Source organism: Olea europaea, unplaced genomic scaffold (assembly GCF_002742605.1).
Source record: "Olea europaea var. sylvestris unplaced genomic scaffold, O_europaea_v1 scaffold270, whole genome shotgun sequence".
Lineage (NCBI taxonomy): Eukaryota > Viridiplantae > Streptophyta > Magnoliopsida > Lamiales > Oleaceae > Olea > Olea europaea.
In genome coordinates, this window is record NW_019245399.1 from 366,343 (window position 1) to 392,212 (window position 25,870).

Below are 25,870 nucleotides of genomic sequence, written 5' to 3' on the forward strand. Positions count from 1 at the left end.
AAACTCACAGCATCGTCGTGACGTAAGAGGGATTTCGACCATTTGTTTTTTGAAGAACGAGCACTTGCATATTTGGATTGTCGGCGTTCGAAGAATTGAGCGTAACCTTTGCACACGGTGTCCGTTTTAGGCCCATAAGTACTTTTCAAAAATGTAGCGACCATTTTGGATTGAACGCATAGCTTTTCCATGATGTATGAGGGATTTCGGTCATTTTTTCGAAGAATGAGCACTTGCATATTTGGATTGTCGACGTTCGAAGAATTGAGCATAACTTTTGTACACGTTGTCCATTTTGGGCCCAAAAGTACTTTTCGAAATTGTGAGGACTGTTTTGGATTGAACTTATAGCTTTTCCGTGACGTATGAGGGATTTTGGGCATTTTTCTATTGGAGAACGAGCACTTGCATATTTGGATTGTCGATGTTCAAAAAATTGAGCATAGCTTTTGCACACGGTTTCCGTTTTGGCCCACAAGTACTTTTCAGAAACGTAACGACAATTTTGGATTGAACTCATAGCATCGTCGTGACGTAAGAGGGATTCCGACCATTTGTTTTTCGAAGAACGGGCACTTGCAGAGTTGGATTGTCGGCGTTCTAAGAATTGAGCGCAACATTTGCACACGGTGTCCGTTCTGGGCCAATAAGTACTTTTCGAAAATGCAGCGACAATTTTGGATTGAACTCACAGCTTTGCTGTGACGTATGTGGGATTTCGGGCATTCTTTTCGAAGAACAAGCACTTGTATATTTGGATTGTCGACGTTCGAAGAATTGAGCGTAACTTTTGCACACGGTGTCCGTTTTGGGCCCATAAGCACTTGCATATTTGGATTGTCGACGTTCGAAGAATTGAGCGTAACTTTTGCACACGGTGTCCGTTTTGGGCCCATAAGTACCCTTCGAAAATGTAGCGATCATTTTGGATTGAATGCACAGCTTTTCCATGATGTATGAGGGATTTCGGGCATTTTTTTTTGAAGAACGAGCACTTGCAAATTTGGATTGTCGGTGTTCGAAGAATTGAGCGTAACTTTTGCACACGGTTCCGTTTTGGGCCCATAAGTACTTTTTGTGAATGTAGCGACCGTTTTGGATTGAACTCATGACATCGTCGTGATGTAAGTGGGATTTTGGCCGTTTGTTTTTTGAAGAATGAGCACTTGCATATTTGGATTGTCGGCGTTCGAAAAATTGAGCATAACTTTTGCACACGGTTTCCGTTTTGGCCCATAAGTACTTTTCGAATAATGTAGCGACCATTTTGGATTGAACTCACGGCATCATCGTGACGTAAGAGGGATTTCGACCGTTTGTTTTTCGAAGAACGAGAACTTGCATAGTTGGATTGTCGGCATTCGAAGAATTGAGCGCAACTTTTGCACACGGTGTCCGTTCTGGGCCCATAAGTACTTTTCGAAAATGTAGCGACCGTTTTGGATTAAACTCACAGCTTTTTCCGTGACGTATGAGGGATTTCGGGAATTTTTTTCGAAGAACGAGCACTTGCATATTATGATTATCTGTGTTCAAAGAATTGAGCTTAACTTTTGCACACGATGTCCGTTTTGAGCCCATAAGTACTTTTCAGTAATGTAACAACAATTTTTGATTGAACGCACAGCATTACCGTGACGTATGAGGGATTTCGGCCATTTATTTTTTAAAGAATGAGCACTTGCATATTTGGATTGTCGGCGTTCGAAGAATTGAGCGTAACTTTTGCACACGGTGTCCGTTTTGGGCCCATAAGTACCTTTCTGAAATGTAGCGACAGTTTTGGATTGAACTCAAAGCTTTATCGTGATGTATGAAGGATTTCAGGCATTTTTTCGAAGAACGAGCACTTGCATATTTGGATTATCAGTGTTCGAAGAATTGAGGGTAACTTTTGCACACGATTTCCGTTTTGGGCCCATAAGTACTTTTCGAAAACGTAGCGACCGTTTTGGATTGAACTCAGGACATCATCGTGATGTTAGTGGGATTTCGATCATTTGTTTTTCGAATAATAAGCACTTGCATATTTGGATTGTCGGCGTTCGAAGAATTGAGCGCAACTTTTGCACACGGTGTCCGTTTTGGGCCCATAAGTACTTTTTGGATCATTTTGGATTGAACACACCGCTTTTTCGTGATGTATGAGGGTTTTCGGGTGTTTGTTTTTTGAAGAACGAGCACTTGCATATTTGGATTGTCGGCATTCGAAGAATTGAGCGTAACTTTTGCACACGATTTTCGTTTTGGGCCCATAAACGAGCACTTGCATATTTGGATTGTCGGCATTCGAAGAATTGAGCGTAACTTTTGCACACGATTTTCGTTTTGGGCCCATAAGTACTTTTCGTGAATGAGGCGACCGTTTTGGATTAAACTCCCGGCATTGTCGTGACGTAAGAGGGATTTCAAACGTTTGTTTTTCGAAGAACGAGCACTTGCATAGTTGGATTGTCGGCGTTCGAAGAATTGAGCGCAACTTTTGCATATGGTGTCCGTTCTGGGCCCATAATTACTTTTCAAAAATGTAGCGATCGTTTTGGATTAAACTCACGACATAATCGTGACGTAAGAGGGATTTTGGCCGTTTGTTTTTTGAAGAAAGAGCACTTGCATATTTGGATAGTCGGCGTTCGAAGAATTGAGCGTAACTTTTGTACACGGTGTCCGTTTTGGGCCCATAAGTACTTTTCAAAAATGTAGCGATCGTTTTGGATTAAACGCACAGCTTTTCCGTGACGTATAAGGGATTTTTGGCATTTCTTCAAAGAACGAACACTTGCATATTTGGATTGTCGGCGTTCGAAAAATTGAGCATAACTTTTGTACACGGTGTCCGTTTTGGGCCCATAAGTACTTTTCGAAATTGTAGGGACCATTTAGGATTGAACTCACAGCTTTTTCGTGACATATGAGGGATTTCGGGCATTTTTTCGAAGAACCAGCACTTGCATATTTGGATTGTCAGTGTTCGAAGAATTGAGCGTAACTTTTGCACACTGTTTCCGTTTTGAGCCTATAAGTACTTTTCGAAAATGTAGCGACCATTTTGGATTGAACTCACGACATCGTCGTGATGTAAGTGGGATTTTGACCATTTATTTTTCAAAGAACGAGCACTTACATATTTGAATTGTCGGTATTCGAAGAATTGAGCGCAACTTTTGCTCACGGTGTCCATTTTGGGCCCATAAGTACTTTTCGAAAATGTGGCGACCGTTTTGGATTCAACTCACAGCTTTGCCGTGACGTATGAGGGATTTCGGGCATTTTTTTCGAAGAAGGAGCACTTGCATATTTGGATTGTCGACGTTCGAAGAATTGAGCATAACTTTTGCACACGGTGTCCGTTTTGGGCCCATAAGTACTTTTCGAAAATGTAGCGATCGTTTTGGATTGAACGCACATCTTTTCTGTGACGTATGAGGGAATCGGGCATTTTTTTGGACGAACGAGAACTCGCAAATTTGGATTGTCGGCGTTCGAAGAATTGAGCGTAACTTTTGCACACGTTGTCCGTTTTGGGCCCATAAGTACTTTTCGAAAATGTAGGGACCGTTTTGGATTGAACTCACAGCTTTTCCGTGACGTATGAGGGATTTTGGGCATTTTTCTTTCGGACAACGAGAACTTTCATGGTTGGATTGTCGGTGTTTGAAAATTGAGCATAACTTTTGCACACGATTTTCGTTTTGGCCCATAAGTACTTTTTGAAAACGTAGCGACCATTTTGGATTGAACTCATGGCATCATCGTGATGTAAGAGGGATTTCGACCATTTATTTTTTGAAGAACGAGCACTTGCATATTTGGATTGTCGGCGTTCAAAGAATTGAGCGTTACTTTTGCACACGGTGTCCATTTTGGGCCCATAAGTACCTTTCTGAAATGTAGCGACAGTTTTGGATTGAACTCAAAGCTTTATCGTAACGTATGAGAGATTTCGAGCATTTTTTCGAAGATCGAGCACTTGCATATTTGGATTGTCGGTGTTCGAAGAATTGAGCGTAACTTTTGCACACGGTTTCCGTTTTGGGCCCATAAGTACTTTTCGAAAATGTTACGACCGTTTTGGATTGAACTCACGACATCATCGTGATGTAAGTGGGATTTCAACAGTTTGTTTTTCGAATAACGAGCACTTGCATATTTAGATTATCGACGTTCGAAGGATTGAGCGCAACTTTTGCACACGGTGTCCGTTTTGGGCCCATAAGTACTTTTAAAAACGTAGAGACCATTTTGGATTGAACTCACCACATTTTTGTGATGTATGAGGGTTTTCGGGTGTTTGTTTTTCGAAGAATGAGCACTTGCATATTTGGATTGTTGGCATTCGAAGAATTGAGCATAACTTTTGCACACGGATTTCGTTTTGGGTCCATAATTACTTTGCGTAAATGAAGCGACCATTTTGGATTAAACTCACGGCATCATCGTGACGTAAGAGGGATTTTGGCCGTTTGTTTTTTGAAGAACGAGCACTTGCATATTTGGATTGTCAGCGTTCGAAGAATTGAGAGTAACTTTTGCACACGGTGTCCATTTTGGGCCCATAAGTACTTTTCGAAATTGTAACGACCGTTTTGGATTGAACTTACGGCATCTTCATGACGTATGAGGGATTTCGACTGTTTGTTTTTAGAAGAACGAGCACTTGCTTATTTGGATTGTCGGTGTTCGAAGAATTGAGCGTAACTTTTGCACACGATTTTCGTTTTGGGCCCATAAGTACTTTTCGAAAATGTAGCGACCGTTTTGGATTGAACTCACGACATCTTCGTGATGTAAGAGGGATTTTGCCTGTTTGTTTTTTGAAGAACGAGCACTAGCATATTTGGATTGTCGACGTTCGAAGAATTGAGCGTAACTTTTGCACACGGTGTCCGTTTTGGGCCCATTAATACCTTTCGAAAATGTAGCGACAGTTTTGGATTGAACTCACAGCTTTACTGTGACGTATGAGGGATTTTGGGCTTTTTTCGAAGAACGAGCACTTGCATAATTGGATTGTTGGCGTTCGAAGAATTGAGCGTAACTTTTGTACATAGTGTCCGTTTTGGGCCCATAAGTACTTTTCGAAAATGTAGCGACCGTTTTGGATTGAACTCACGGCATTGTCATGACGTAAGAGGGATTTCGACCATTTGTTTTTCGAGGAACGAGCACTTGCATATTTGGATTGTCGGCGTTCGAAGAATTGAGAGCAACTTTTGCACACGTTGTCCATTTTGGGCCCATAAGTACTTTTTGGATCATTTTGGATTGAACACACCGCTTTTTCGTGATGTATGAGGGTTTTCGGGTGTTTATTTTTCGAAGAACGAGCACTTGCATATTTGGAATGTCGGCATTCGAAGAATTGAGCGTAACTTTTGCACACGATTTTCATTTTGGGCCCATAAGTACTTTTCATGAATGAGGCGACCATTTTGGATTAAACTCTCGGCATCGTCGTGACGTAAGAGGGATTTCAGCCATTTGTTTTTTGAAGAGTGAGCACTTGCATACTTGGATTGTCGGTGTTCGAAGAATTGAGCGTAACTTTTGCACACGGTGTCCGTTTTGGGCCCATAAGTACTTTTCGGAAATATAGCGACCGTTTTGAATTGAACGCACTGTTTTTCCGTGACGTATGAGGTATTTCGTGCATTTTTTTTGATGAACGAGAACTTGCAAATTTGGATTGTTGGCGTTCGAAGAATTGAGAGTAACTTTTGCACACGTTGTCCGTTTTGGGCCCATAAGTACTTTTCAGAAATGTAGGGACCATTTTGGATTGAACTCATAGCTTTTTCGTGACGTAAGAGGGATTTCGGGCATTTTTCTTTCGAAGAACGAGCACTTGCATATTTAGATTGTCGGTGTTCAAACAATTGAGTATAACTTTTACTCACGATTTCCGTTTTGGCCCATAAGTACTTTTCGGAAACGTGGCGACCATTTTGGATTGAACTCACGGCATCATCGTGATGTAAGAGGAATTTCAACCATTTATTTTTCGAAGAACAAGCACTTGCATAGTTGGATTGTCGACGTTCGAAGAATTGAGCGCAGCTTTTGCACACGGTGTCCGTTCTGGGCCCATAAGTACTTTTCAAAAATGTAGTGACCGTTTTGGATTGAACTCACAGCTTTGCCGTGACGTATGAGGGATTTCGAGCATTTTTTCGAAGAACGAGCACTTGCATATTATGATTGTCGGCATACGAAGAATTGAGCTTAACTTTTGCACACGGTGTCCGTTTTGGGCGCATAAGTACTTTTCAGTAATGTAGCGATAGATTTGGATTGAACGCACAGCATTATCGTGACATATGAGGGATTTCGAGCAGTTTTTTTGAAGAACGAGCACTTGCATCTTTGGATTTTCGGCGCTCGAAGAATTGAGCGAAATTTTTGCACACGGTGTCCGTTTTGGGCCCATAAGTACTTTTCAGATCGTTTTGGATTGAACACACTGCTTTTTCGTGATGTATGAGGGTTTTCGGGTGTTTGTTTTTCGAAGAACGAGCCCTTGCATATTTGGATTGTCGACATTCGAAGAATTGAGTGTAACTTTTGCACGATTTTCGTTTTGGGCCCATAAGTACTTTTCGTGAATGAGGCGACCATTTTGGATTAAACTCCCAGCATCGTTGTGACGTAAGAGGGATTTCGGCCGTTTGTTTTTTGAAGAATGAACACTTGCATACTTGGATTGTTGGCGTTCGAAGAATTGAGTGCAACTTTTGCACACGGTGTCCGTTTTGGGTCCATAAGCACTTTACGAAAATGTAGCGATCATTTTGGATTGAACGCACTGCTTTTTCGTGACGTATGAGGAATTTCGTGCATTTTTTGGAAGAACGAGAACTTGCAAATTTGGATTGTCGGCATTCGAAGAATTGAGCGTAACTTTTGCACACATTGTCCGCCCATAAGTACTTTTCGAAAATGCAGGGACCATTTTGAATTGAACTCACAGCTTTTCCGTGATGTATGAGGGATTTCGGGCATTTTTCTTTTGGAGACACTTGTATATTTGGATTGTCATTGTTCGAACAGTTGAGCATAACTTTTGCACACGGTTTCTGTTTTGGCCCATAAGTACTTTTCGAAAACGTAGCGACCATTTTGGACTGAAGTCACGGCATCATCATGACGTAAGAGGGATTTCTACCATTTATTTTTCAAAGAACGAGCACTTGCATAGTTGGATTGTCGGCGTTCGAAGAATTGAGCGCAACTTTTGCACACGGTGTCCGTTTTGGGCCCATAGGTACTTTTCGGATCGTTTTGGATTGAACACACCGCTTTTCCATGATGTATGAGGGTTTTCGGGTGTTTGTTTTTTGAAGAACGAGCACTTGTATATTTGGATTGTCGGCATTCGAAGAATTGAGCGTAACTTTTGCATACGGTTTTCGTTTTGGGCCCATAAGTACTTTTCGTGAATGAGGCGACCGTTTTGGATTAAACTCCTGGCATCGTCGTGACGTAAGAGGGATTTCAGCCGTTTGTTTTTTGAAGAATGAGCACTTGCATATTTGGATTGTCGGCGTTCGAAGAATTGAGCGTAACTTTTGCACATGGTGTCCGTTTTTGGCCCATACGTACTTTTCGAAAATGTAGCGACCGTTTTGGATTTAACGCACTATTTTTCCATGACGTATGAGGGATTTCATGCATTTTTTTCGAAGAACGAGCACTTGCATATTTGGATTGTCGGCGTTCGAAGAATTGAGCATAACTTTTGCACACGGTGTCCGTTTTGGGCCCATAAGTACTTTTCGGAATCGTATGGACCATTTTGGATTGAGCTCACAGCTTTTCCGTGATGTATGAGGGCTTTCAGGCATTTTTCTTTCGAAGAATGAGCACTTGCATATTTGGATTGTCGGTGTTCGAACAATTGAGCATAACCTTTGCACACGTTTTCCATTTTGGCCCATAAGTACTTTTCGAAAATGTAACGACCATTTTGGATTGAACTCACAACATCGTCGTGACGTAAGAGGGATTTTGACCGTTTGTTTTTCGAAGAAAGAGCACTTGCATAGTTGGATTGTCGGCGTTCGAAGAATTGAGCACAACATTTGTACACGGTGGCCATTTTGGGCCCATAAGTACTTTTTGGAAATGTAGCGACCGTAATGCACAGCTTTTCCGTGATGTATGAGGGATTTTGGGCATTTTTTTCGAAGAACGAGCACTTGCAAATTTGGATTGTCGGCGTTCGAAGAATTGAGCATAACTTTTGCACACGTTGTCCATTTTGGGCCCATAAGTACTTTTCAGAAATGTAGGTACCATTTTGGATTGAACTCACAGCTTTTTCGTGACGTACGAGGGATTTTGGGCATTTTTCTTTCGGAGAACGAGCACTTGTATATTTGGATTGTCGGTGTTCGAACAATTGAGCATAACTTTTGCACACAATTTCCGTTTTGGCCCATAAGTACTTTTCGGAAACGTAGCAACCGTTTTAGATAGAACTCACAGCTTTATCGTGATGTATGAGGGATTTCGTGAATTTTTTCGAAGAACGAGGACTTACATATTTGGATTGTCGGCGTTCGAAAAATTGAGCGTAACTTTTCCACACGGTGTTCGTTTTGGGCCCATAAGTACTTTTCAAAAATGTAGCAACCGTTATGGATTGAATTCACGACATCTTCATGACGTAAGAGGGATTTTGACCATTTGTTTTTCGAAGAACGAGCACTTGCATAGTTGGATTGTCGGCGTTCGAAAAATTGAGCGTAACTTTTCTACACGGTGTTCGTTTTGGGCCCATAAGTACTTTTCGAAAATGTAGCGATCATTTTGGATTGAACTCGAGGGATTTTGGGCATTTTTTTCGAAGAATGAGCACTTGCATATTTGGATTGTCGGCGTTCGAAGAATTGAGCGCAACTTTTGCACATGGTGTCCGTTTTGGGCCCATAAGTAGTTTTCGAAAATGTGGCGATCATTTTGGATTGAACTCACAGCTTTTTTGTGACGCATGAGGGATTTCGGGCATTTTTCTTTCGAAAAATGAGCACTTGCTTATTTGGATTGTCGGTGTTCCAAGAATTTTGCGAAACTTTTGCGCACGATTTCCGTTTTGGGCCCATAAGTACTTTTCGAAAATGTAGCGAACGTTTTGGACTGAACTCACCCATCATCGTGATGTAAGAGGGATATCAACCATTTGTTTTTCGAAGAACGAGTACTTGCATATTTGGATTGTCGGCGTTCGAAGAATTGGACGTCACTTTTGCACATGGTTTCCGTTTTGGGCCTATTAGTACTTTTCGAAAATGTAGCGACCGTTTTAGATTGAACTCACGACATCGTCATGATGTAAGAGGGATTTTAACCATTTATTTTTCGAAGAACGAGTACTTGCATATTTGGATTGTCGGCGTTCGAAGAATTGAGCGCAACTTTTGCACGGGCCCATAATTACGTTTCGAATATGTAGCGATCGATTTGGATTGAACTCACCACTTTGCCATGATATATGAGGGATTTCGGCCATTTTTCTTTCGAAGAATGAGCACTTGCATATTTGGATTGTCGACGTTTGAAGAATTGAGCGTAACTTTTGCACACGGTTTCCGTTTGTGCCCATAAGTACTTTTAGAAAATGTAGCGACCATTTTGGATTAAACTCACGGCATCGTTGTGACGTAAGAGGGATTTTGGCCCTTTTTTTGTAGAACGAGCACTTGCATATTTGGATTGTCGGCGTTCGTAGAACTGAGCGTAACTTTTGCACATGGTGTCCGTTTTGAGCCCATAAGTACTTTTTGAAAATGTAGCGACCATTTTGGATTGAACTCACAGCTTTTCCTTGACGTATGAGGGATTTCGGGCATTTTTCTTTCAAAGAACGAGCACTTGCATATTTGGATTGTCGGTGTTCGAAGAATTGAGCATAACTTTTGCACACGATTTCCGTTTTGAGCCTATAAGTACTTTTCAGAAATGTAGCGACCGTTTTGGATTGAACTCACGACATCATCGCGACGTAAGAGGGATTTCGATCGTTTGTTTTTTGAAGAACGAGCACTTGCATAGTTGGATTGTCGGCGTTCGAAGAATTGAGCGTAACTTTTGCACACGGTGTCCGTTCTGGGCCAATAAGTACTTTTCAAAAATATAGCAACCGTTTTGGATTGTACTCACAGCTTTGCCGTGACGTATGAGGGATCTTGGGCAATTTTTTCTATGAACAAGCACTTGCATACTTGGATTGTCGGCGTTCGAAGAATTGAGCTTAACTTTTGTACACGGTGTACGTTTTGGGCCCATAAGTACTTTTTGGAAATGTAGCGATAGTTTTGGATTGAACTCACAGCATTACCGTGTCGTATGACTAATTTCAGGCATTTTTTCGAAGAACGAGCACTTGCATATTTGGATTGTCGGCATTGGAAGAATTGAGCATAACTTTTGCACACGGTGTTCGTTTTGGGCCCATAAGTACTTTTCAAAAATGTTACGACCGTTTTGGATTGAACTCATAGCATCATCATGAAGTAAGAGGGATTTCGACCGTTTGTTTTTAGAAGAACGAGCACTTGCTTATTTGGATTGTCGGCGTTCGAAGAATTGAGCGTAACTTTTGCACACAGTTTTCGTTTTGGGCCCATAAGTACTTTTCGAAAATGTAGCGACCGTTTTGGATTGAACTCAAGGCATCGTCATGATGTAAGAGGGATTTCAACCATTTATTTTTAGAAGAACGAGCACTTGCTTATTTGGATTGTCGACGTTCGAAGAATTGAGCGTAACTTTTGTACACGGTTTCCGTTTTGGGCCCATAAGTACTTTTCCAAAATGTAGCGGCCGTTTTGGATTGAACTCATGCATCATCATGACGTAAGAGGGATATCGACCATCTATTTTTTGAAGAACGAGCACTTGCATATTTGATTGTCGGCGTTCGAAGAATTGAGCGTAATATTTGCACACGATTTCCATTTTGGGCCCATAAGTACATTTCGAAAATATAGAGACCGTTTTGGATTGAACTCATGCATCATCGTGACGTAAGAGGGGTATCGACCATTTGTTTTTCGAAGAATGAGCACTTGCATATTTGGATTGTTGGCGTTCGAAGAATTGAACGTAACTTTCGCACACGGTGTCCGTTTTGGGCCCATAAGTACTTTTCAAAAATGTAGCGACCGTTTTGGATTAAACTCACTTCATCTTCGTGATGTAAGAGGATTTCATCCGTTTATTTTTCAAAGAATGAGCATTTGCATATTTGGATTGTCGGCGTTCGAAGAATTGAGCGCAACTTTTGCACACGGTGTCCGTTTTGGGCCCATAAGTACTTTTAGAAAATGTAGCGATCGTTTTGGATTGAACTCACAGCTTTTCCGTGACGTATGAGAGATTTCGGGCATTTTTCTTTCGAAGAACAAGCACTTGCTTATTTGGATTGTCGGCGTTTGAAGAATTGAGCGTAACTTTCGCACATGGTTTCCATTTTGGGCCCATAAGTACTTTTCGAAAATGTAGCGACCGTTTTGGATTGATCTCATGCATCATTGTGACGTAAGAGGGATATCGACCATTTGTTTTTTGAAGAACGAGCACTTGCATATTTGGATTGTCGGCGTTCGAAGAATTGAGCGTAACTTTTGCACACGGTTTCCGTTTTGGGCCTATAAGTACTTTTCGAAAATGTAGCGACCGTTTTGGATTGAACTCACGACATCGTCGTGACGTAAGAGGGCTTTTGACCGTTTGTTTTTTGAGGAACGAGCACTTGCATTTTTGGATTGTCAGCGTTCGAAGAACTGAGCGCAACTTTTGCACATGGTGTCCGTTCTGGGCTAATAAGTACTTTTCGAAAATGTAGCGACCATTTTGGATTGAACTCACCACTTTACCGTGATGTATGAGGGATTTCGAGCATTTTTCTTTCGAAGAATGAGCACTTGCATATTTGGATTGTCGACGTTCAAAGAATTGAGCGTAACTTTTGCACACGGTTTCCGTTTGGGCCCATAAGTACTTTTCCAAAATGTAGTGACCATTTTAGATTAAATTCACGGCATCACCTTGTCGTAAGAGGGATTTCGACCTTTTTTTTTAAGAAAGAGCACTTGCATTTTTGGATTGTCGGCGTTCGAAGAATTGAGCGTAACTTTTGCATACGGTGTTCATTTTGGGCCCATAAGTACTTTTTGGAAATGCAGCGACCGTTTTGGATTGAACTCACAGCTTTTCCATGACATATGAGGGATTTTGGGCATTTTTCATTCAAAGAACGAGCACTTGCATATTTGGATTGTCGGCGTTCGAAGAATTGAGCATAACTTTTGCACACGATGTCCGTTTTGGGCCCATAAGTACTTTTCGAAATCGTAGGGACCATTTTGGATCGAGCTCACAGCTTTTCCGTGACGTATGAGGGCTTTCAGGCATTTTTCTTTCGAAGAATGAGCACTTGCGTATTTGGATTGTCGGTGTTCGAACAATTGAGCAAAACTTTTGCACACGGTTTCCACTTTGGCCCATAAGTACTTTTCGAAAACGTAACGACCATTTTGGATTGAACTCACGACATCGTCGTGACGTAAGAGGGATTTTGACCGTTTGTTTTTTGAAGAAAGAGCACTTGCATAGTTGGATTGTCGGCGTTCGAAGAATTGAGCACAACATTTGTACACGGTGTCCATTTTGGGCCCATAAGTACTTTTTGGAAATGTAGCGACCATTTTGGATTGAATGCACAGCTTTTCTGTGATGTATGAGAGATTTTGGGCATTTTTTTCGAAGAACGAGCACTTGCAAATTTGGATTGTCGGCGTTCGAAGAATTGAGCATAACTTTTGCACACGTTGTCCATTTTGGGCCCATAAGTACTTTTCAGAAATGTAGGTACCATTTTGGATTGAACTCACAGCTTTTCCGTGACGTATGAGGGATTTCGGGCATTTTTCCTTTGGAGAACGAGCACTTGCATATTTAGATTGTCGGTGTTCGAACAATTGAGCATAACTTTTGCACACAATTTTCGTTTTGGCCTATAAGTACTTTCGGAAACGTAGCAACCATTTTGGATTGAACTCACAGCTTTATCGTGATTTATGAGGGATTTTGTGAATTTTTTCAAAGAACGAGGACTTGCATATTTCGATTGTCGGCGTTCGAAGAATTGAGCGTAACTTTTCCACACGGTGTTCGTTTTGGGCCCATAAGTACTTTTCAAAAATGTAGCGACCGTTATGGATTGAATTCACGACATCTTCATGACGTAAGAGGGATTTTGACCATTTGTTTTTCGAAGAACGAGCACTTGCATATTTGGATTGTCGACGTTCGAAGAATTGAGCGCAACTTTTGCGCACGATTTCCGTTTTGGGCTCATAAGTACTTTTCGAAAATGTAGCGACCGTTTTGGACTGAACTCATGCATCATCGTGATGTAAGAGGGATATCAGCCATTTGTTTTTAGAAGAACGAGCACTTGCATATTTGGATTGTCGACGTTCGAAGAATTGAGCGCAACTTTTGCGCACGATTTCCGTTTTGGGCTCATAAGTACTTTTCGAAAATGTAGCGACCGTTTTGGACTGAACTCATGCATCATCGTGATGTAAGAGGGATATCAGCCATTTGTTTTTAGAAGAACGAGCACTTGCATATTTGGATTGTCGGTGTTCCAAGAATTTTGCGAAACTTTTGCGCACGATTTCCGTTTTGGGCCCATAAGTACTTTTCGAAAATGTAGCGACCGTTTTGGACTGAACTCATGCATCATCGTGATGTAAGAGGGATATCAACCATTTTATTTTCGAAGAACGAGTACTTGCATATTTGGATTGTCGGCGTTCGAAGAATTGGACGTCACTTTTGCACATGGTTTCCGTTTTGGGCCTATAAGTACTTTTCGAAAATGTAGCGACCGTTTTGGATTGAACTCAAGACATCGTCATGATGTAAGAGGGATTTTAACCATTTATTTTCCGAAGAACGAGTACTTGCATATTTGGATTGTCGGGGCTCGAAGAATTGAGCGCAACTTTTGCACGGGCCCATAATTACGTTTTGAAAATGTAGCGATCGATTTGGATTGAACTCACCACTTTGCCATGATATATGAGGGATTTCGGCCATTTTTCTTTCAAAGAACGAGCACTTGCATATTTGGATTGTCGACGTTTGAAGAATTGAGCGTAACTTTTGCACACGGTTTTCATTTGTGCCCATAAGTACTTTTAGAAAATGTAGCGACCATTTTGGATTAAACTCACGGCATCGTCGTGACGTTAGAGGGATTTTGGCCCTTTTTCTTTGTAGAACGAGCACTTGCATATTTGGATTGTCGGCGTTCGAAGAACTGAGCGTAACTTTTGCGCATGGTGTCCGTTTTGAGCCCATAAGTACTTTTCGAAAATGTAGCGACCATTTTGGATTGAACTCACAGCTTTTCCTTGACGTATGAGGGATTTCGGGCATTTTTCTTTCAAAGAACGAGCACTTGCATATTTGGATTGTCGGTGTTCGAAGAATTGAGCATAACTTTTGCACACGATTTCTGTTTTGAGCCTATAAGTACTTTTCAAAAATGTAGCGACTGTTTTGGATTGAACTCACTACATCATCGCGACGTAAGAGGGATTTCGATCGTTTGTTTTTTGAAGAACGAGCACTTGCATAGTTGGATTGTCGGCGTTCGAAGAATTGAGCGTAACTTTTGCACACGGTGTCCGTTCTGGGCCAATAAGTACTTTTCAAAAATGTAGCAACCGTTTTGGATTGTACTCACAGCTTTGCCGTGACGTATGAGGGATCTTGGGCAATTTTTTCTAAGAACAAGCACATGCATACTTGGATTGTCGGCGTTCGAAGAATTGAGCTTAACTTCTGGACACGGTGTTCGTTTTGGGCCCATAAGTACTTTTTGGAAATGTAGCAATAGTTTTGGATTGAACTCACAGTATTACCGTGTCGTATGATTGATTTCGGGCATTTTTTTCGAAGAACGAGCACTTGCAAATTTGGATTGTCGGCGTTTGAAGAATTGAGCATAACTTTTGCACACGTTGTCCATTTTGGGCCCATAAGTACTTTTCAGAAATGTAGGTACCATTTTGGATTGAACTCACAGCTTTTCCGTGACGTATGAGGGATTTTGGGCATTTTTACTTTGGAGAACGAGCACTTGCATATTTGGATTGTTGGTGTTCGAACAATTGAGCATAACTTTTGCACACAATTTTCGTTTTGGCCCATAAGTACTTTTCGGAAACGTAGCAACCGTTTTGGATTGAACTCACAGCTTTATCATGATGTATGAGGGATTTTGTGAATTTTTTCAAAGAACGAGGACTTGCATATTTCGATTGTAGGCGTTCGAAGAATTGAGCGTAACTTTTCCACACGGTGTTCGTTTTGGGCCCATAAGTACTTTTCAAAAATGTAGCGACCGTTATGGATTGAATTCACGACATCTTCATGATGTAAGAGGGATTTTGACCATTTGTTTTTCGAAGAACGAGCACTTGCATATTTGGATTGTCGACGTTCGAAGAATTGAGCGCAACTTTTGCACATGGTGTCCGTTTTGGGCCCATAAGTAGTTTTCGAAAATGTGGCGATCATTTTGGATTGAACTCACAGCTTTTCTATGATGCATGAGGGATTTCGGGCATTTTTCTTTCGAAAAATGAGCACTTGCTTACTTGGATTGTCGGTGTTCCAAGAATTTTGCGAAACTTTTGCGCACGATTTCCGTTTTGGGCCCATAAGTACTTTTCGGAAATGTAGCGACCGTTTTGGACTGAACTCACGCATCATCGTGTTGTAAGAGGGATATCAACCATTTTATTTTCGAAGAACGAGTACTTGCATATTTGGATTGTCGGCGTTCGAAGAATTGGACGTCACTTTTGCACATGGTTTCCGTTTTGGGCCTATAAGTACTTTTCGAAAATGTAGCGACCGTTTTGGATTGAACTCACGACATCGTCATGATGTAAGAGGGATTTTAACCATTTATTTTTCGAAGAACGAGTACTTGCATATTTGGATTGTCGGCGCTCGAAGAATTGAGCGCAACTTTTGCACGGGCCCATAATTACGTTTTGAAAATGTAGCGATCGATTTGGATTGAACTCACCACTTTGCCATGATATATGAGGGATTTCGGCCATTTTTCTTTAGAAGAACGAGCACTTGCATATTTGGATTGTCGACGTTTGAAGAATTGAGTGTAACTTTTGCACACGGTTTCTGTTTGTGCCCATAAGTACTTTTAGAAAATGTAGCGACCATTTTGGATTAAACTCACGGCATCGTCGTGACGTAAGAGGGATTTTGGCCTTTTTTTTTGTAGAACGAGCACTTGCATATTTGGATTGTCGGCGTTCGAAGAACTGAGCGTAACTTTTGCCCATGGTGTCCGTTTTGAGCCCATAAGTACTTTTCGAAAATGTTGCGACCATTTTGGATTGAACTCACAGCTTTTCCTTGACGTATGAGGGATTTCGGGCATTTTTCTTTCAAAGAACGAGCACTTGCATATTTGGATTGTCGGTGTTCGAAGAATTGAGCATAACTTTTGCACACGATTTCCGTTTTGAGCCTATAAGTACTTTTCAGAAATGTAGCGACCGTTTTGGATTGAACTCACGACATCATCGCGACATAAGAGGGATTTCAATCGTTTGTTTTTTGAAGAACGAGCACTTACATAATTGGATTGTCGGCGTTCGAAGAATTGAGCATAACTTTTGCACACGGTGTCCGTTCTGGGCCAATAAGTACTTTTCAAAAATGTAGCAACCGTTTTGGATTGTACTCACAGCTTTGCCATGACGTATGAGGGATCTTGGGCAATTTTTTCTAAGAACAAGCACATGCATACTTGGATTGTCGGCGTTCGAAGAATTGAGCTTAACTTTTGCACACGGTGTTCGTTTTGGGCCCATAAGTACTTTTTGGAAATGTAGCGACAGTTTTGGATTGAACTCACAGCATTACCGTGTCGTATGAGTAATTTTGGGCATTTTTTCGAAGAACGAGCACTTGCATATTTGGATTGTCGGTGTTCGAAGAACTGAGCGTAACTTTTCCACACGGTGTTCGTTTTGGGCCCTTAAGTACTTTTAAAAAATGTAGCGACCATTATGGATTGAATTCACGACATCTTCATGACGTAAGAGGAATTTTGACCATTTGTTTTTCGAAGAATGAGCACTTGCATATTTGGATTGTCGACATTCGAAGAATTGAGCGCAACTTTTGCACATGGTGTCCGTTTTGGGCCCATAAGTAGTTTTCGAAAATGTGGCGATTATTTTGGATTGAACTCAAGGTATCGTCATGATGTAATAGGGATTTCAGCCATTTGTTTTTAGAAGAACGAGCACTTGCTTATTTGGATTGTCGGCGTTCGAAGAATTGAGCGTAACTTTTGTACACGGTTTCCGTTTTGGGCCCATAAGTACTTTTCGAAAATGTAGCGACCGATTTGGATTGAACTCACGCATCATCATGACGTAAGAGGGATATCGACCATCTATTTTTCGAAGAAGCGCACGATTTCCGTTTTGGGCCCATAAGTAGTTTTCGAAAATGTGGCGATTATTTTGGATTGAACTCAAGGTATCGTCATGATGTAATAGGGATTTCAGCCATTTGTTTTTAGAAGAACGAGCACTTGCTTAGTTGGATTGTCGGCGTTCGAAGAATTGAGCGTAACTTTTGTACACGGTTTCCGTTTTGGGCCCATAAGTACTTTTCGAAAATGTAGCGACCGTTTTGGATTGAACTCACGCATCATCATGACGTAAGAGGGATATCGACCATCTATTTTTCGAAGAACGAGCACTTGCATATTTGATTGTCAGCGTTCGAAGAATTGAGCGTAATATTTGCACACGATTTCCATTTTGGGTCCATAAGTACATTTCAAAAATATAGAGACCATTTTGGATTGAACTCATGCATCATCGTGACGTAAGAGGGGTATCGACCATTTGTTTTTCGAAGAATGAGCACTTGCATATTTGGATTGTTGGCGTTCGAAGAATTGAACGACACTTTCGTACACGGTGTCCGTTTTGGGCCCATAAGTACTTTTCGAAAATGTAGCGACTGTTTTGGATTGAACTCACTGCATCTTCGTGACGTAAGAGGATTTCATCCATTTATTTTTCGAAGAATGAGCATTTGCATATTTGGATTGTCGGCGTTCGAAGAATTGAGCGCAACTTTTGCACACGGTGTCCGTTTTGGTCCCATAAGTACTTTTAGAAAACGTAGCAATCATTTTGGATTGAACTCACAGCTTTTTCGTGATGTATGAGGGATTTCGGGCATTTTTCTTTCGAAGAACGAGCACTTGCTTATTTGGATTGTCGGCGTTTGAAGAATTGAGCGTAACTTTTGCACACGGTTTCCATTTTGGGCCCATAAGTACTTTTCGAAAATGTAGCGACCATTTTGGATTGATCTCATGTATCATTGTGACGTAAGAGGGATATCGACCATTTGTTTTTTGAAGAACGAGCACTTGCATACTTGGATTGTCGGCGTTCGAAGAATTGAGCGTAACTTTTGCACACGGTTTTCGTTTTGGGCCTATAAGTACTTTTCGAAAATGTAGCGATCGTTTTGGATTGAACTCACGACATCGTCGTGACGTAAGAGGGATTTTGACCATTTGTTTTTCGAGGAACGAGCACTTGCATATTTGGATTGTTAGCGTTCGAAGAATTGAGCGCAACTTTTGCACATGGTGTCCGTTCTGGGCCTATAAGTACTTTTCGAAAATGTAGCGACCATTTTGGATTGAACTCACCACTTTACCATGATGTATGAGGGATTTCGAGCGTTTTTCTTTCGAAGAATGAGCACTTGCATATTTGGATTGTCGACGTTTGAAGAATTGAGCGTAACTTTTGCACACGATTTCGGTTTGGGCCCATAAGTACTTTTCGAAAATGTAGCGACCATTTTAGATTAAATTCACGGCATCACCTTGTCGTAAGAGGGATTTCGGCCTTTTTTTTAAGAAAGAGCACTTGCATATTTGGATTGTCGGCGTTCGAAGAATTGAGCGTAACTTTTGCACACGGTGTTCGTTTTGGGCCCATAAGTACTTTTTGGAAATGTAGCGACCGTTTTAGATTGAACTCACAGCTTTTCCACGACATATGAGGGATTTCGAGTATTTTTCATTCGAAGAACGAGCACTTGCATATTTGGATTGTCGGTGTTCAAAGAATTGAGCGTAACTTTTACACATGGTTTTCGTTTTGGGCCCATAAGTACTTTTCGAAAATGTAGCGACCATTTTGGATTGAACTCACGACATCATCGTGACGTAAGAGGGATTTCGACCGTTTGTTTTTCGAAGAACGGGCACTTGCATAGTTGGATTGTCGGGCGTTCGAAGAATTGAGCGTAACTTTTGCACACGGTGTTCGTTTTGGGCCCATAAGTACTTTTCGAAAATGTAGCGACCATTTTGGATTGAACTCACGACATCATCGTGACGTAAGAGGGATTTCGACCGTTTGTTTTTCGAAGAACGGGCACTTGCATAGTTGGATTGTCGGGCGTTCGAAGAATTGAGCGTAACTTTTGCACACGGTATCAGTTCTGAGCCCATAAGTACTTTTCAAAAATGTAGCAACCGTTTTGGATTGAACTCATAGATTTGCTATGACGTATGAGGGATTTCGGACATTTTTTTCATAGAATGAGCACTTGCATATTTAGATTGTCGGCGCTCGAAGAATTGAGCTTAACTTTTGCACAAGGTGTCCGTTTTGGGCCCATAAGTACTTTTCGAAAATGTGGCGACAATTTTGGATTGAACTCACAGCATTACCATGACGTATGAGTGATTTCGGGCATTTTTTCGAAGAACGAGCACTTGCATATTTGGATTGTCGGCGTTGGAAGAATTGAGTGCAACTTTTGCACATGGTGTTCATTTTGGGCCCATAAGTACTTTTCGAAAATGCAGCAACCATTTTGGATTGAAATCACGGCATCATCATAACGTCAGAGGGATTTTAACCATTTATTTTTAGATGAATGAGCACTTGCTTATTTGGATTGTCGGCGTTTGAAGAATTGAGCGTAACTTTTACACAAGATTTCCGTTTTGGGCCCATAATTACTTTTCAGAAATGTAGCGACTGTTTTGGATTGAACTCATGGCATCGTCATGATGTAAGAGGGATTTCGGCCATTTGTTTTTAGAAGAACGAGCACTTGCTTAGTTGGATTGTCGGCGTTCGAAGAATTGAGCGTAACTTTTGCACACGGTTTCCGTTTTGGGCCCATAAGTACTTTTCGAAAATGTAGCGACCGTTTTGGATTGAACTCACGGCATTGTCATGATGTAAGAGGGATATCGACCATTTGTTTTTCAAAGAAAGAGCACTTGCATATTTGGATTGCCGACGTTCGAAGAATTGAGCGTAACATTTGCAAACGATTTCCGTTTTGGGCCCATAAGTACTTTTCGGAAATGTAGCGACCGTTTTGGATTGAACTCACACATCATCGTGATGTAAGAGGGGTATCGACCATTTTTTTCGAAGAACGAGCACTTGCATATTTGGATTGTCGGCGTTCGAAGAATTGAGCGTAACTTTTGCCCACGATGTCCGTTTTGGGCCCATAAGTACTTTTTCGAAAATCTAGCGACCGTTTTGGATTAAACTCACGGCATCTTCATGACATTTATTTTTCGAAGAACGAGCATTGGCATATTTAGATTGTCGACGTTCGAAGAAATTGAGCGCAACTTTTGTACACGGTGTCCGTTTTGGGCCCATAAGTACTTTTCGAAAATGTAGCGACCATTTTGGGTAGAACTCACTACTTTTTCGTGACGTATGAGGGTTTTTAGGTGTTTGTTTTTCGAAGAATGAGCACTTGCTTATTTGGATTGTCGGCATTCGAAAAATTGAGCATAACTTTTGCACACGGTTTTCATTTTGGGGCTATGAGTACATTTCATAAATGTAGCGACCATTCTGGATTAAACTCACGGCATCGTCGTGACGTAAGAGGGATTTCGGCCATTAGTTTTTTGAAGAACGAGAACTTACATATTTGGATTGTCGACGTTCGAAGAATTGCGCGTAACTTTTGCACACGGTGTCCGTTTTGGGCCCATAAGTACTTTTCAAAAATGTAGCAAGCGTTTTGGATTGAACTCACGACATCATCGTGATGTAAGAGGGATTTTGACCGTTTATTTTTTGAAGAACGAGCACTTGCATAGTTGGATTGCCAGCGTTCGAAGAATTGAGCGTAGCTTTTGCACAAGGAGTCCATTCTGGGCCCATAAGTACTTTTCAAAAATGCAGCAACCATTTTGGATTGAACTCACAGCTTTGCCATAACGTATGAGGGATTTCGAGCATTTTTTTCGAAGAACGAGCACTTGCATATTTGGATTGTCGACGCTCGAAGAATTGAGCTTAACTTTTGCACACGGTGTCCGTTTTGGGCTCATAAGTACTTTTCGAAAATGTAGTTACAGATTTGGATTGAACTCGCAGCATTACCGTGACGTATGAGTGATTTTGGGCTTTTTTCGAAGAACGAGCACTTGCATATTTGGATTGTTGGCGTTGGAAGAATTGAGCGTAAGTTTTACACACGGTGTTCATTTTGGGCCCATAAGTACTTTTCAAAAATGTAGCGACCGTTTTGGATTGAACTTACGGCGTCATCGTGACGTCAGAGGGATTTCGACCATTTGTTTTTAGAAGAACGAGCACTTGTTTATTTGGATTGTCGGCGTTCGAAGAATTGAGCGTAACTTTTGCACGCGATGTCCGTTTTGGGCCCATAAGTTCTTTTCGAAAACGTAGCGAACGTTTTGGATTGAACTCATGCATCATCATGATGTAAGAGGGGTATCGACCATTTTTCTTTCAAAGACCGAGCACTTACATATTTGGATCGTCGGCGTTCGAAGAATTGAGAGCAACTTTTGCACATGGTGTCTGTTTTGGGCCCATAAGTACTTTTCGAAAATGAAGCGACCGTTTTGAATTCAACTCACGGCATCTTCTGACGTAAGAGGGATTTTGACCGTTTATTTTTTGAACAACGAGCATTTGCATATTTGGATTATCGGCGTTCGAAGAATTGAGCGCAACTTTTGCATACGGTGTCCGTATTGGGCCCATAAGTACTTTTCGAAAATATAGCGACCATTTTGGATTGAAGTCACTGCTTTTCCATGACGTATGAGGGTTTTTAGGTGTTTGTTTTTCGAAGAACGAGCATTTGCTTATTTGGATTGTCGGCATTCGAAGAATTGAGCGTAACTTTTGCACATGGTTTTCATTTTAGGCCCATAAGAACTTTTCGTAAATGTAGCGACCACTTTGGATTAAACTCACGGCATCATCGTGATGTAAGAGGGAATTCGACCATTTGTTTTTTGAAGAATGAGCACTTACATATTTGGATTGTCGGCGTTCGAAGAATTGAGCGTAACTTTTGCACTCGGTGTCCGTTTTAGGCCCGTAAGTACTTTTCGAAAATGTAGCGACCATTTTGGATTGAACTCGCAGTTTTTTCGTGACGTATGAGGGAATTCAGGCATTTTCCTCGAAGAACGAGCACTTGCATATTTGTATTGTCGACGTTCGAAGAATTGAGCGTAACTTTTGCACAGGATTTTCGTTTTGCACCCATAAGTACTTTTCGAAAATGTAGCGACTGTTTTGGATTGAACTCATGGTATCGTCGTGACGTAAGAGGGATTTCGGCCATTTTTTTTAGAAGAATGAGTACTTGCTTATTTGGATAGTCGACGTTTGAAGAATTGAGCGTAACTTTTGCACACGATTTTCGTTTTGGGCCCATAAATACTTTTCAAAAATGTAGCGATAGTTTTGGATTGAACTCATGACATCATCGTGATGTAAGAGGGATTTTAATCATTTTTTTCAAAGAACGAGCACCTGCAAAGTTGGATTGTCGGCGTTTGAAGAATTGAGTGCAACTTTTGCACACGGTCTCCGTTCTGGCCCATAAGTATTTTTCAAAAATGTAGCGACCATTTTGGATTGAACTCACGGCACCATCGTGATGTAAGAGGGATTTCGGGGGTTTTTTTTTAAGAACGAGCATTAGCATATTTGGATTGTCGGCTTCAAAAAATTGAGCGTAATTTTTGCTCACGGTTTCCGTTTTGGGCCCATAAGTACCTTTCGGAAATGTAGCGACAGTTTTGGATTGAACTCACAGCTTTACCGTGGCGTATGAGGGATTTCGGCATTTTTTTCAAAGAACGAGCACCTGCATATTTGGATTATCGGTGTTTGAATAATTGAGCGTAACTTTTGCAGACGGTTTTCGTTTTGGGCCCATAAGTACTTTTCGAAAATGTAACGATCATTTTGTATTGAACTCATGGTATCGTCGTGATTTAAGAGGGATTTCGGCCGTTTATTTTTTGAACAACGAGCACTTGCATATTTGGATTCTCGACGTTCGAAGAATTGAGCGTAACTTTTGCACCTGATCTCCGTTTTGGGCCCATAAGTACTTTTCGAAAATGTAGAGACCGTTTTGCATTGAACTCATAGCTTTACCGCGACGTATGAGGGATTTCGAGAATTTTTTTTTGAAAAATGAGCACTTGCATATTTGGATTGTCAACGTTCGAAGAATTAAGAGTAACTTTTGCACACGGTGTTCATTTTTGGCCCAGAAGTACTTTTCGAAAATGTAGCGACCGTTTTGGATTGAACTCACGGCATCTTCGTGACAAAAGAGGGATTTCGGCCTTTTTTTGAAGAACGAGCACTTGCATATTTGGATTGTCGACGTTCAAAGAATTGAGCGTAACATTTGCACACGGTTTCCATTTTGGGCCCATAAGTACATTTCAGAAATGTAGCGACCATTTTGGATAGAACTCACGCATCCTCGTGATGTAAGAGGGATATCGACTATTTGTTTTTCGAAGACCGAGCACTTCCATATTTGGATAGTCGGTGTTCGAAGAATTGAGCATAACTTTTGCACACGGTGTCCGTTTTGGGCCCATAAGTACTTTTCGAAAATGTAGCGTCCGTTTTGGATTGAACTCACACCATCGTCATGACGTAAGAGGGATTTTAACCGTTCATTTTTCGAAGAATGAGCACTTTCATATTTGGATTGTCGGCCTTCGAAGAATTGAGCGCAATTTTTGTACACGGTGTCCGTTTTGGGCCCATAAGTACTTTTCGAAAATGTAGCGACTGTTTTGGATTGAACTCACTGCTTTTCCGTGACGTATGAGGGATTTTGGGCGTTCGTGCTTCGAAGAACGAGAACTTGCATATTTGGATTGTCGGCATTCGAAGAATTGAGCGTAACTTTTGCACACGATTTTCGTTTTGGGCCCATATATACTTTTTGTAAATGTAGCGACCATTTTGGATTAAACTCATGGCATCGTCATAATGCAAGTGGGATTTCAGCCCTTTTTTTTGAAGAACGAGCACTTGCATATTTGGATTGTCGGCGTTCGAAGAATTGAGCGTAACTTTTGCACACGGTGTCCGTTTTGGGCCCATAAGTACTTTTAAAAAATGTAGCGACAGTTTTGGATTGAACTCACGACGTCATCGTGATGTAAGAGGGATTTCGACCATTTGTTTTTTGAAGAACGAGCACTTGCATATTTGGATTGTCGACGTTCAAAGAATTGAGCTCAACTTTTACACACGGTATCCGTTCTGGCCCATAAGTACTTTTACAAATGTAGCGACCACTTTGGATTGAACTCACCACTTTGTCATGACTTATGAGGGATTTTGGGCATTTTTCTTTCAAAGAACGAGCACTTGCATATATGGATTGTCGGCGTTCAAAGAATTGAGTGTAACTATTGCACACGATTTCCGTTTTGGGCCCATAAGTACTTTTTGAAAATGTAGCAACCGTTTTAGATTGAACTCATGGCATCGTCGTGACGTAAGAGGGATATCGACCATTTGTTTTTCGAAGAATGAGTTCTTCCATATTTGAATTGTCGGCATTCGAAGAATTGCGCGTAACTTTTGCACACGGTGTGCGTTTTGGGCCCATAAGTACTTTTTCGTTTTGGATTGAACTCACGACATCATCGTGACGTAAGCGAGATTTTAGCCGTTTGTTTTTTGAAGAACGAGCATTTGCATATTTGGATTGTCGGCGTTCTAAGAATCGAGCGTAACTTTTGCACACAGTTTTCGTTTCAGGCCCATAAGTACTTTTGGAAAATGTAGCGACCGTTTTGGATTGAACTCACGGCATCATCGTGACATAAGAGGAATTTCGACCATTTGTTTTTGAAGAACGAGCACTTGCATAGTTGGATTGTCGACGTTCGAAGAATTGAGCGCAACTTCTGCACATGATTTTCATTTTGAGCCAATATGTACTTTTCGTAAATGTAGCGACCGTTTTGGATTAAACTCACGGCATCATCGTGACGTAAGAGGGATTTCAGTCCTCTGGTTTTTGAAGAACGAGCACTTGCATATTTGGATTGTTGGCGTTCGAAGAATTGATCGTAACGTTTGCACGCGGTGTCCGTTTTAGGCCAATAATTACTTTTCGGAAATGTAGCGACCATTTTGGATTGAACTCACAGCTTTTCCGTGACGTATGAGGGATTTCGGGCATTTTTTTGAAGAACAAGCACTTGCATATTTGGATTGTCGGTGTTCGAAGAATTGAGCGTAACTTTTGCACACGATTTCCGTTTTGGGCCCATAAGTACTTTTCGAAAATGTAGGGACCATTTTGGATTGAACTCACGGCATCATCTTGATGTAAGAGGGATTTTGGCCGTTTGCTTTTAGAAGAACGAGCACTTGCTCATTTGGATTGTCGACGTTCGAAGAATTGAGCG